This window comes from Petromyzon marinus, chromosome 16 (assembly GCF_048934315.1).
Source record: "Petromyzon marinus isolate PM22_M1 ecotype Great Lakes invasive population chromosome 16, UKy_Petmar_22M1.pri1.0, whole genome shotgun sequence".
Classification (NCBI taxonomy): domain Eukaryota; kingdom Metazoa; phylum Chordata; class Hyperoartia; order Petromyzontiformes; family Petromyzontidae; genus Petromyzon; species Petromyzon marinus.
Genome location: NC_133682.1, coordinates 6,717,762 through 6,731,888, shown reverse-complemented (window position 1 = coordinate 6,731,888; position 14,127 = coordinate 6,717,762). Strand labels below are relative to the sequence as shown.

General features: G+C 48.5%; 1 long non-coding RNA gene across 1 annotated transcript in view; it reads right to left on the bottom strand.

The window, feature by feature from the left end:
• Window positions 1-6,030: 6,030 nt before the first annotated feature.
• Window positions 6,031-14,127, bottom strand: part of LOC116942925 (uncharacterized) — a 143,434-nt gene continuing 135,337 nt past the window's right edge. The window contains exon 5 of the long non-coding RNA XR_012941815.1: window positions 6,031-7,161. This is a non-coding gene — a long non-coding RNA (uncharacterized LOC116942925). The remainder of the gene's footprint in view (window positions 7,162-14,127) is intronic.

Sequence of the window (14,127 nt, the reverse complement as noted above, 5' to 3'; positions counted from 1 at the left end):
TTTCACAAGGCAATATAAATAATAATAACGGCCTCCCCATGCCTTGTCAGTAGTTGAGGTTGTTAAACCATATTTCACCACCCTGCTCAGTTTGTGAAGTGAGGAGGGGTTAGAGAAAGGGCCGGTTCAGCTATCGCTCGCCACTGACGTTAGCCGTCCGCCAGGAATTGAACTCAGGTTGCCGAGTATTACTATTAGCGTTGCCGTATGCTTAAACGTTGAGTAAGACGTAACGTGAAGAAATGCTTTAGGATGTGCTACTGTTTGGGGAGAACAACCGTGACACATGTGCAATGACACCTTAAAAGCGGAATTTGTATACATACAAGATTTATATTCATACACGTTGTCCCACCCACTGCATTTATACACAAACCCTTGGTGCACACGGCTGATTTAGCCCCGGAATACCTTGGATGATATAAGTCAGGAGTGTTGAAAATATTTAAGAACATTTTGTGCTATTTGAACAAAAAAAACATTGGCTTCTTTTTATGAAATGCAATTTCCGTAACATTATTTTGAACGTGGGGAGGAACGGTGGTGCAGTGGTTAACACACTGCACTCTGATCTCAGTCACGGCTAACATCAGTGGCAAATGATATCTGAACCAGTCCTGGATTCCTCCCTCACCAACCCGCGCAGACCAGAATGGTGACATATGGTCAAATCCTGAAATTGCCTAGGGAGGTCTTCGTCTAGTAGTAGATTGACAAAGAGTTGTAAATTATTACATCATTTTGTATAATATAACATTTTGAATGACCCAGGTTACCCTTGTGAACAGGACCATGTTGACATTTTTGTCAACATGGTCCTGATTTTTGTCTTAATGACTTATTTCCATTACCTGGTGTAATAAAGATTGCATTGGATTGCATATACAGGATGAGCGTACGTACATTGCACACGAGGCCAATATAAAATAACGACTATTTAAAAATATATGCATATCACATCAGTTCATCAATATTATTATCCTTAAGGAAAGAAACGCATTGTTTTACGTATGCAATACCCCTGTGAATGAGGTACAGCTTTATACGGCGTCGATGGATGTCCTCCTTTCCCCATTAGACTGAACGCCTCAGGACGCCCGCTCACCAAACCGCTCACCGCCGCGGTTGCAGATCGACGGCGTGGTCCTCGCAAGCGACCGAGTGGGAGTTGTCGCTTTTGTTCGTCGGTGACCCCAGCCCCCGGACTCACTCATCACCACCGCCACCGCCACCACCGCCGCCACTGCCCTACACCCCACCCCTTTCCTCCTCCTCTTCCTCCACCCACCCAGACCCCAAGCAAGAATGGGGCCCCCATGCCCCATCGCTGGCGGGGCCTGGCCTTCTGGCATCACACCGTAACCGATCCCACCTCCACCGGTCTTGACCTCAAGAAGCACCCCCTTTTTACCCCGCACGGTCCGTCGCGGCGGTGGCGGCGGCAACCGGAGCCCCATTCTTGAACTTGATAGCCACTGCCATCGCCGCGGTGTCGCATTCTCCTGACCCGGGCTCCGGCTGCATGGCCCCCGCCTTAGCCTCGGAGCCCCGGAGCCTCGGAGTCCCGGGCCCCGAGGCTTCTCCTCTGTGTCTCAGGAGCCGTGCCCGCCCCAGGGAGGTCAGTCTTGGGGCATCGAAGGGGTTGGGCGAGCGAGTGCTGAGGGCGAGTAGTGGCGAGCCATTGCCCTCTCGCTCCTGCTATTAGAGGGATCTGTCAATGCCACAGCCCGCCTGTAATGCTACCCCGAACTGATGATCTCTTTAAAATTTCATGAGTTGGCAGAAATGGAGGGGCCACAAATGCCATCATTGCATCGCAATCAAATTAATCATTGTCTTAAATGGCCCAAGTTGGTAAAAGAAATATATAAACTGTGAAACAAATTCTTTAAAAATTGTATTTGTCAGTGTAATTTATATGTGCACGATATACGATCACTCACTGTGCCAGGTATTGCCTTTTGGCAGATTGGCCTGGAGGAATCAACTTAGGTCAACAGAACCTTAGACCGTCCATTCACAATGATGTGTGTACATGTGTGTGGATATAAATACATATATACAGCGAGCCTTCGACACTCCAAGTGGCCTCAAAGTGCACCTAGCTTGGTACAAGTGCTGTGGCGAATGGCAACTATTCCAGTTATTTTCATATTATCTGTAAAGTACATTAAATAATAATACAGTACTTTATATAGATATAAATGTTTACAAATATTTCATGGGTATGTACATACAGACACACATTGCTACATCGCCTCATATATTGTCAGAGCAAGTGTTGTTAGCGAGCACCTATTGAGGCCTAAACGGTGCATGAGGGGTGGTGTGGCTAGCACCAGGGCCTGGTTGCTTTTGTCTCCTCAGCGCTGATGTTTTCACGTCGCACCACGACTTTATTTAAATTCTGAGTTTACCTCGGGAAGGCTCAGGACCAGGTTAAGATATCACTTGCCACTCAAATTAGCCAATGTCAGAAATTAAACTCAGGCCGCTGGGTTCATAGCACCTTGCGCTAACCACTCTACTACTGCCTCTCCTCCCCCATGTACACACACCCACGTACACACGCGCAGTAATTATATACAGCATAGCTGGGGACCAAAATGGCTTGGAACCAGATATACCCATATCAACACGGTATCGCCAATAGGATAAAAATCTGTCCATGGCAAGTGAAAAATAAACGACAGACTGTGCCCCTCTGTGGCCGTCTGTCAGCATCATTAAGAGAAACCTTGGAACTCTCCCCTTCACCCAGACCCCCACCCTCCCACACGAGCCCCTTCCTCATTCATCCAACCCAGCTTGTGCCTCCTGCACGCGGCCCTGCAGGTCATGTTGGTAAAAGGGCCCTTGAACTTGAGAGAGAGTTGGAGGTGGGGGCCATACTGCCGAGTGACCTCTGCCGACCTCTGCTAATGAGGCGTGCCTGTTCATAAATAAAAGGGGTTTGTGTGACAGCTGATATTGGGCTCCAATCACGGCTGACATTGCTGCAGTTGTGTATTTTAAAAGTCTGACGTGTGCCTGTGCTCAAACACGGGGGGCGCCGGGGGGGGGGGGGGTATTTCGCGCTGCATTTACCTCTTCATTGGTGGTCCAGAGCCTACGGTGGACATCACGTGTTCCTATAGGTAGGATCTAAAGGGTTAAAGTTTGACCCCTCACCCACCCACCCCGGTGATTCGATGATTGTTGAGATCCAACTCCAGAGTCAATAACATTTTTTTTTTAGCATTGTGGTGAATGTCGTGGCCATTCGTGGTTGCAGGGGTGAGCTGAATTAATGGCACAGACACATATCACCACCACCACCACCGCCACCACCACCACCATCGCCGCCACGCACGAGCAATGCACTATTGATGAAGGCTTTACCAAGTCGCCACCATATCTCATGGCCTCGCCATGCAGCAATCCATCTCGCGCCTACGCAACGATCTCATTTCATTGCACCATCTCTGTGGTGGACATTCTCTCGAGAGCGTTTCCCTCCATTGGCTGCCACTCCACAGTTAGTCTCAACGATATATGGGTCATTGGGGATGTTTGACCATACTTCACCACGCTAGTCATTGCAGGTTGTTGAATCGAGAGATCCAGGACCAGACTAACGCTGTAATTAGCATATTAATTAGGTATATTTAGAAGTTCCAAAGTTGTTATACCACTGCTGTATTAAGGGAAACCCCACGTTGCTTTAGTCAAATATATTGTTTGACCATACGTCACCACGCTGGTCAGTGCGGGTTGGTAGAAGGGAGTGGGTTGGGGCCTAGGACTGGTTCAGATATTCCTCGCCACTGATGTTAGCTGTGGCTGAGACTCTAACTCGGGTCGCGGGTTTTCGGAGTGCATTAGCCTAAACCCTAATCAACGATATCACCACTCACCCGATTTTTTTTGTATAGTCCACAGGAAACATTTGAAAGAATTAAAACGCAGTCATATGTGAAATGCAACGTTATGCGCACGTTAATTGACTTATATGTTGTTAAAACGAATAGGCACTGCATCTACAGCCATATAGGGTTATGCTAATAATGCACGCACTGCTTGCAAGCGCATATTAAGACCAGAGCAATGCATACAGGGGTATTGCAACTATGATCACAACGGGTATTATTTGTGTCACCAGGGCTGTTTCCACACTGCACAAAGTACACATTTAAAGCTAAGTCAACCTGGAGAAGGCCCACAACAGGTTCACCGATTCCAAGTCACCCAGTTCATAGCACAGTGGATGAACCGCTGCACTTCGTTTGCCGATGTTTAGTTACACACAGACACACACGTACAAAGCAAGCAAATACAAACATACTCAAGCAAACGTAAAAAAATTGCACTCAATCGCACATGCGCAACCACACACAGCCACATACACAACAAAAGACACACAACAACCGCCATTCGTCACTAAGTGGTGGTGACGTCACCACGGCGCTTGTGCCAGGCTATGTGCACGTTGAGGCCACGTGAAGTGTTGAAGGCTCGCTGGCAGGTCATGGGAAACAGATGTAATGGATTAACTGACTGAGATGACTGACACAAACACTCACAGCCACAACTACTGTACACATTACACAAACACAAATTCCGTATATCCTGAACAGACCGTTGGGGCAAGTGCTGTTTGCGAGCCCCTATGAAAGCCGGCACGGCACACCACGCCCGGCAGCCTTTGTCTCCTGAGTGGCGATGTTGTCACACACCACACCAGGCACTCATTTGAGTCTGAGTCGACCTAGGGGAGGCGCAGGACCGGTTCAGACACTCGTCACTGTGGTGTTGGTCGTGAGCAGGGAGTCGAACGCGGGTAACGGGGCTCGTAGCCCAGCGCGCTAACCGCTAGACTACCGCTCCCCCACACACAACATCACACACACACACACACGCGCACAACTAAGCAATAACACAAGTATTTCTTACAAACACGCATCCAAAACAAGCCATTGCCACATTATTGAAATGCATTCCCTGTGTGGCAGACAGAAGAAACTGAAACGACCGCCGCACAACGCTGCAGAAACTAATCGGGGGAGCGGAAGAGGAGGTACGGATTTCGGAAAAGCCGGGAACCGGAGCTCTCATTGAAATGCCGAACAATGCACCTGGAAGAACTCAACTGCGGAACACTCTCCCCTTACACCTGAACACGCAATTACAGTAATGCGTTTTTCGCTGAAGGTGCTCCCTCCGAAATCAAATGTGGAAAACCTAGAGCCCCAACAAGGGAATGCTACGTATTCTTTTTGCCTCAACAAAAAAAAAATGTATTCCCCAGAAAAAAACAATTAAAGTGAGGAGAAATTTGGCCCCGAAACCCAATTTTTTTTACTTACTTTCTTTCTCTCTCTCTCTCTCAGGGAATGTTCTCACCTCGCCTGAGCCGACCGCGTCTTGGACGTTCAAAGCTCACGTTTGCGTCGCGATTGAAGCGGTGGCTATTTGAGGTCAAAAGCCACCGAATCCCAGCACCGAGTTACCAAACCCGTCCTGTCTCCTGCAAGCCACCTTGGGTAACGGTGCGTCTTTTTGAGTAGGCCATTTTTACCTCCTTTCGAATAATCTTAAGAGATTAAGTTGGTAACACGCCGCGCGAACCTGGTGAACGCTCAGCATGTCTCGCGTGAAGGGTTAAAATTAATTCGGCACGCGCACACAAAACAAAGATTCCCCCGGTTGAGTTTGAGGAGGCTGTTTGGGGTAAGTGCTGTTAGCAAGCACCTATGAAGGCCGGCACGGCACAAGATGGGGCGGGAAGACCTACAACCACGCCTGGCCGCCGTTATCTCCCTAGTAGCGATGATTACACAGCGAACCAGGTACTCATTTGAGGCTGAGTCGACCTGGGGGAGGCTCACGACCTGTTCAGATAATCGTCACTGGTGTTGGCCGTTAGCGGGAATCGAACTCGGGTCGCCAGGTTTGTAGCGCAACGCGCTAACCGCTACACCACCGCTCCCCCACACTACCGTACACACACACGCACACACACAAGCACACACACACACACAGTCTCGTTAATTAATTTGAATTAGGTATTTTAATATATTCAGATAATTTGAATGAAGACTCTCTACATCATGTGGTACACACATAGTACAAGCATGCACGCAAACACGGGATCTTAATTTGAATCAGCACTCTAAGCTTGACATCAAGTGGGATGCACACGCACGCACAAGGCATCGCAGTTTGAATGAGTGTTGTCTATGACTACGTTATTTGGGACAAGAGTTGCCATTCGCTACTCAGTGGCGGTGATGTCGCCGTGCAGTGCTTGTGCCAGGCTACGTGTCAACTTTGAGGCCACGCGAAGTGTTTAAGGCTCGCTGGCAAGATGTGGTAGAGGTTAACTGATTGAGATGATTGCAAATTAACTTTCTATGTGCTCCCCATTTTTTTCCACCTTGCTAACGTACACACACACACGTTACGTGGGGCATACATGTACACAACAACAGCTGACATTTGCCATTAAGTGACAGTGATGCCACCACAGCGCTTGTGCCAGGCTAGGTGCACTCAGAGGCCGCGTGAAGTGTCGAAGGCTCACTGTCAGTTGACGGTACAGATTCCAGGTGTCACCGGTTAACCGACTGACATGACTGCCAGATGCACCACATGTGCTCGCTCCTGTGCAAAAAGATTGCATCAGTGCTCCTCTGCGTCGCGTGGTATACGTTTCGAAATCATCGGGCACGTGCAGCGTGTACAACAAATACATTTGTGCTTGATCAGACAAGATTGGCAAGCGTGGAACGGCGACGATCCACGGCGGATCGCCAGATCCGTAATTTGGCAAAACTTTTCACGGAATACGGACAAATATGGCACAGTGGGAGGAGGGGGGGGGGGAGTTTCTCTACGGCAGGGGTTCTTAACCTATCGGGGTGCACGAGACATGGCCATATATATTTTTTTAAGGAAAAATCATCGAAACACAAATTAAGCACGGCCACGTGAGTACAACTAATTTATCTCATAAAACCCATGGTATTTATTAACATTATACATATTTTTCTATTTTTTTAACGATCGAGAACCAAAGGGGTGCAAAGGCTGCAGCAGCAGCAGCAGCAGTAAAGGGCGAAGGGTCCCGCTTGCTCCTCGGCGACAGCTGTGGAGCAGCGAGCACCTCGACGATCGCGGTGCCTGCAAGTGACACACGCGCGGCGCGCCCGCGTGACCACCCGACTCAGCAGCAGCAGCAGTCCGCGGCACCGAGACCGAGCCTCGGGGCTACGGATAATTATTCGTAGTTACCGCACCTGCGTGAGAATGCGTTTGTGTTTCCGCAAACCCCCCCACCCCTCACCCAACCACCCACCCACCCTCCAAACCCTTTCTCTCATCCCCTTTACGCGCAGTAAAGGGGATGAGAGAACAAACGCATGTTTGTTTACTTTCTTACGCGGAGTGATACGTTTCCCTCTGGAGGACGCAGTGGATCATTTGTTGTACCGTTCACGCACGCATCCAACCTCGCCCCCCCCCGTCCCCATATCTTATTTACATGCTGTGACACTTTATTGCTCACTCACAGACAGGTACGTGTATCTCTGTGGGTTCTTACCTGGATGGTGAACATTTGTGTCTGTGTGTATCTGGGGGGATCGAGTGCAGCCGTTTGCGCGCTGCGCAATGCACCAGGCGTCCCGAGTTCGATTCCCGTTCACGGCCAACACCAGTGACGATTACCTAAACCGATCCTGGGCTTCCCCTATATGTCGACTCAGCCTCAACTGAGTACCTGGTGCGGCGTGCAAACATCGCCACGAGGGAGACAAAGGCGGACAGGCGTGGTTGCTGGCCACCCACCCCCTCGTGTGCCGTGCTGGTCTTCATCGGCGTGACTCGCGAACAGCACATTTCCCCCCAAACGTCTGTTCAGGCTTTTAAGGGGGGGGGGGGGGGTAATCTTTGTCTTATCTGTGGGATGCAGGGGGAGTGAGTGGTGATGTAATAGTTTAAGCAACTATGCCGTGCACCCAGCTACGGCTGTGAGTTTGACTCCCGTCCGTGGCTAACGTCAGTGTGGTGAGCGATATCTGAAGTGGCCCTGGGCACCTCCTTCGCTAACCCACACTTGACCAGCGCGGTGAAGTATGGCGAAACAATCCAAATGTCCGACACAAGGTGGGCGAGGCCTTCATCCAGCAGTGAACTTGACAAAGGGCTGATATTCATGATTGTGTTTCACTTTACTCTCCGTGTAGTCAAACATTGGGTGGTGTGCGGATGTGTACATGTGTATGTGTATAGATGTGTATGCAGCGTAAGGATGAAAATGTAAACAAATGTGCCTCTTTACTCTCGACAGCGATAGAGCATCAGCTATTACTCTCTTCTAAATTATTTTAAAGAAGTGTCGGGCAACATTTTATATAACATATTCAATGACACAAACACCAAAACAACAACAACAACAACAAAATAAATCAGCCAATAAATAAAACGGTGGAAATATGCTGTTCCACAATGGTAAGTAAATGTACATATATATTTTTAAATCAAATTGGCTGCGTCGCTCTTTCCTCGCTCCCCCACCCCACCCACCACTTCGCCTTCACCGGGAATTTCGCATAAGGAAAGGTTTACGGGTGGTGGCGATTATGTCTGCTCTCATATCGCCAAATCGCATCAGCTGTAAACACCGGCGATTCAGCGGGGAGCGACGGGTCAGCAAAGAGCGCCCAGCCAAGCCGGCACGTAAAAAATATGGCCTAATAACTTCTGATTCGCCACCTCATTTGTTAAGGGTGCAGAATTTCCAATTTGTGTCGGGGAGACGGATGGAAAACAATATAAAGCCTGTGACCCTGGGAGAAACACGGGGCCGAGTCCACACACACACACACAAAAGGTGTATGCACCGCGGTGGCAGTGGGGGCGTGTGGAGCGCTCGCAGGGGGAGTCGAGGGATGGAGATTAAGAAGCCCCATTTCCGATCGCGGCCGATCGAGCCACAAACAAAAAATAAATCCGCCGCAGTCGCCGCGGCTCATAAAAAGCGGCCTACGTTCTTAAAAGGCCCGGCGTATCCGCGACGACAAACGGAGACACGCGACGGGATGATTCGGTATTGTTTAAGGCAGCGGTATGGATTTTTCGTCGGGTCGCGGTGCAAATTCGCGACATAAGAGAAATGGATGCTGGCAGAGCAGGCGCGCGCGCGCGCCTCTCACGAGCGCTGCCGTTGTCTGCGGCTACTTCGCGGCAGTGAATGAATTTCTGTAATTCATTTCTTTAATTAATTCGCCGCAAAGCTAATGGGGGACAGTGGTAGTTTTTGTTTTGTTCGTGTATTAAAAACGCTTTCTATTCTCTCTGAAATTCTGAAATGCAAATAAGGGCCTGTGGCATAAAAAAAAAACCCCATCACCTGTTATTGAGCAAACGGCCAGAAACAAACAGCACACCTTAAGGCGTAATCGATTCAAAGTTAAGATTCTTGAATTAAGCGAGATAATAAGAACCTGTGAAAAGAAGACGGTGGGACGGAATTCCAAGGCGGGAACAGGGCAAGGGAAGAATACGCGAGAGGGACATGGATTGGCTTGCAGTGGTTGGTGGTGGTGGTTAAATTAGTGCAACAATAACGGTAATACAATGGTCTACCTGGAAAATAAATAAAACCCGCGTGGCACGGTGAATCCATTATTTCTGCAAAGCTTTTGCCTGGAAATTGAACCCATACCTGCGTTGCCTCAGGAAATAAAAACGAAGGAGTGTGTCGTTCGCAAGCGAAACTATAAAGAACAATTTTTTTTTAATTCTGTACTTTTTCACGGCAGACCGGAGAGAACCCACCACCTTCCTGGCCCGGTACATTTCCCCGAGCCGCGTGCGAGCTCTGCCCGCTGATGGACAGACGCATCGGGAGGGGGGAGGGGGGGGTATGTGCGAGATGGAGTGACTCGGAGATAGATCGGGAGAGCGTTAGCAAAATCTGAACGCTCATTGTTCAGGTTCCAGTTCAGTTGAGTTTGAAGAACCCTGTGAGCTAAGAAGCTCTGAAGTCGGGTTTCATCAATAACAAAAAGCCCACACCGTTTCCGTGGCAGACATAACAGAGGAAAAAAAATAGAATACGAATGAATACATGTAAAAAAAGGTAAGAAATTATTTAATTTCAAATATTAAATGTATCTTTAAAAAAATGTTGAGCTAAGTCAGGAATAAAAAAAAAAGTGCAAGATCAGTCATAAAATGCGGCAGTGATAAAACACACCGTTTCCCAAGAAACACTCAATTTTAATCTCTAATAAAAATGTACAAAAACGTGTGTCTAAAATATAAATGTGCCACCACTAACAAAATCCCACCTGATGGGACAACGCCCGAATCAGAGGCTTTGTGGAAAAAAAGTTCTGCTTAAATCGCACGTTTAAAAGCGCGACCTTTGTTTTTCGTCTTGCCCGTGAATTGTCGTAAACATTTTTTCAGTGTTTGCTTCATACGGGCGGCTGTAGCTTGACGCGTAGGGATTTAACGCGCTGGCAAATCGTTATCACGATTCGTAATTGGTAAGTCGAACACGTAGGCTTTCGTGACCAATACCATCCATAATACAGTTTTTTTGGTTAGATTGCATCAAAATATAAATGTGTCGTTAAACCCATCACCACCCAACACAGTTAATTCGTAAGGTTTGTCACGTAAACAGAACGTGGCCAATTCGTTACTAGTACAGCAACACCGGTGTGTTGGAGAGCAAATCCACAACATTTACAATCTGAGTACGACGTTTCACCAGTCATTACAACTAGTTTCATCAGGCGACGGCCAGATGTATGGAAAAATCCTCCTGCTTCGTTCTTTAAGTACAGGGGTAGATGTGATGGCATCACTTGTGAGCTCTTATTGAGCGATGTGGGGGAGGGGGGGGGATACATTAATGCATATTAATGACAATGGGTGCCCATCTCTGCTTGGGTTATTTATACGGTAGTCAATGTTTCAAATATATGGCAATCAATTTCGTAATTTTTGTGTTCAGATCACGCGAGTGAAATTAGTTGAATGTGTTTGGATTGCTCACCAGTCGGCCGTGTCGGGTGGAGGAGGGCTCTACGAGACACCTTTAACTTTCGCAATCTGACCTCAAAAATGAATCACGAATGAAACGTAAGAAGTTGATGAAGGATGCGAGGCTAACTTGAGCAAAGGAAGAGTCACGTAACTGCGAGTTCGCTCAACAAAACAACTGCTCGAGGTGACAACTGGAAAAAAACCCCTTGCAGAAGACGCGTGACCAGGGTAATTTGTGTCCTTGAATAGTGTATGTTTAGCTTAGGCAGATCTAGGATGAAGCTGATGAAATATATAGGTGAAGGTGATCAGGTTGGAGCTCCTTTTGGAAAAAAATGAATTTGACGAAGGAAAACAAGACACCAAACGTGTACGAAGAAGAACGTTGTCAAATCGGTGCACAATATCCACCGTGTGACGTGATTCAAAATGTAGACACTGACAAACTAAATAAGCAGCAGCTGAAAATAGCCCAAAGTCGCGTGTATATGTATATTGATCTTCTTTCGCACAGAACGTAGCCAACTGTGGTAATCGAAGGTGTGGGGGAAGGACAACAAACTGAATACAAAAAAGCAATTGTAATAAAAAAATAGTTTTCAATCTAGATTGAAATCGCATAGCGCCAGTGGCTTCCTAATATCGGAAGAGCGTTCCAGACGGCCGCAGAAGCGCGCCTGGTAAGCGGGTGATGCAGCGACCATCTTTGTTTGATGGGCAGCAAAAAAGCTACTGCGAGGATAAATAGACGCACTGCTTGGAATTACACCGAGAGACAGCGAGATGAAGTGCATGGATTAGTGTCTGGACATATCACTACAAGGGATGATGGCTTGCTGGTCAAAACTAACAACGGAGTGGCAGACAAAAGGGGCTGAATAAGCTTGAGGGGAGGTCCACCATGGCGGTGAAGCGATGAAATAAACTCGTGTGTAGATGCTAAGTGGATTGGCGATGGCTTGGGGAAGTTTTCATCCAGCAGTGGATAGATCAAGGCTGCCCTTTTATAAGCATGTTTATTTGGAGTTTGCATGTTCTCCCTGTGGCCGTGTGGATTTTTCTCTGGGTCCTCCGGAGTTTACTTCCACATTTTAGAATCAACGTCACGTGTTTACAGTAATTGGCTGCCATACATTTCCACGCGATAAGCCACTTCGTTGAGCTGTCATTTGTGGGCAGGTCGCTTCTGACAAACGAGCCACGTAGCTCAGCGGGCCTTACCTGCTAAAACAAAAACAAAAGTTTTTAGAAATATAACTGCGTGTTGTTCGCATTGCTTGATTCAACAAACGTCAGATTTCACAGGTTTCTGCATCTTACTGTACTTAGATTATAACATTGCGAACGGATGCAATAAAATGGTGGTGCAGCGATCAGGGGTTGTGTTTACTTTTTCTAATGTTAAAATCACTTCTGCCGGTCGTGCATTCGGGTGAACATTGGGCGCTCGCTTACACACAATGCAGTGGCCGCACGCTCACGTCATTCCCAAGGTGCCACTTTTAAGAAATACGGCCCATGTGCAGACTCGAAGCCGCACGCGTCGCTACGCATGGCTCACCACGCGCCTCGCCCCCATCTCGTCACCGCCTATGCAGGAGGGGATGGAGGGGGATAGGCACAACTACATCCTTTGTTCAGAAAGCTCCGGCTCTCCGCGAACTTTATTGAGTGAAGAGCAGAGCGGGTACACAAAAAAAAGCGTTTTGCATTATTCAAAACCGCATGGCATTTTATTTTTTGTTAAAAAAATTCGCAGGCAATTAGGCGTTCACACATTTATTCACATTAACCTATCTCACCATTACTCCGGTACTGACACTTTCAAATCCCCGCCACTACAGCGCAAACTAAATGGGCACCAGAGGCCGGGCTATTACGGCAGAATAAAATTATACCAATACATTACCCCGAATAAAGTCTAATGCTATTTTATTAGTCATTGTAGGGCCGTCGTGCTTGAATTATTTATTACAATGAGCCGCTGTAATGCCTTTAGCCGTGGGAGCCCGGCTGAACGCTTGGAAGAAAAGGGGGGGTGGGTGGGGAAGCCTCCCGTTACACATCTTCTCGGAGCAATTATAGTGAAATATCTGCTTTTCGTCCTTGTCACGGTAACTCAAGTTTCATTTAGTCGAGGGGCCACGGCCACGCAGTCTCTCTCCATCCCGATATTTTGAGTTAGCTGACGTCCGGGGCGGGGCCCGTCCTGCAGACCCGACAGCGCACTTTATTGCGCGCTAATTTACCATAAAAATGTCACGACAAGAGCGGATGAGACAGGCGGCCCGGTGCCGGGACGCGGAGCCCGGGCGCGATGATAGATGCAATGAGACGGCCGCGCGGAGAGACACGCTGCCGTTGCGTGGCATCGAGTGCTGGTACGAGCCTCCCAGAGCACTGCTTGCCACAGGAAAAGCCCATAAACAAGTGACGAAAATAAACACATCACGCAGTCCGAGAGGCAGGGCCAGGATTGCGTGATGTGTTGCCTAAATGGACTCCGCAGCCCCTGCGATTTGTCAACGCGGCCTCGCGAGCTTCTGCTCCGTTAAAAAAAAACAAAACTGCGTGGAGGAGTGGGGGGCTATTTAAAATCGGCGAATGTCCCCCGGCTTCATGTAATGACGCGCGGGGCGCGCTTACACAACGGTGCGTGAGCGGGAGAACGGTAGATGGATCCGAAATCAATGTGGATCAAAGCGGCCGTTGTGGCAAGGTTACGGACAAACACATTGCGCCTCGAGTACAATGCAAGCTCGAGTCAAAAAATTGGAGCCTTCGGCAACGTCAACTCCATCGCTGGGAGAAGGCCTCCGCACGCCGCGTCGGTCACAAGGATTGCGTGACCACACTTCAACCGTGCTGGTCAACGTGGCTTGATGCAGGGTGGCGCTCGGAGCAAGCTCTGGTATCGCTCCCCGTTGATGTTAGCCGGGGCCGCGAGTCGAACTCAGCTCGCCGGGTTCATAGCACGAGGTGCTATCCACTGCACCACCGTTCCCCCTGCAATCCCATCTAACTGGACCATGTGAATTAAATGCGCATCTCGCAAACGCCAATGGGGAACTATTACGTTGGCGTTTG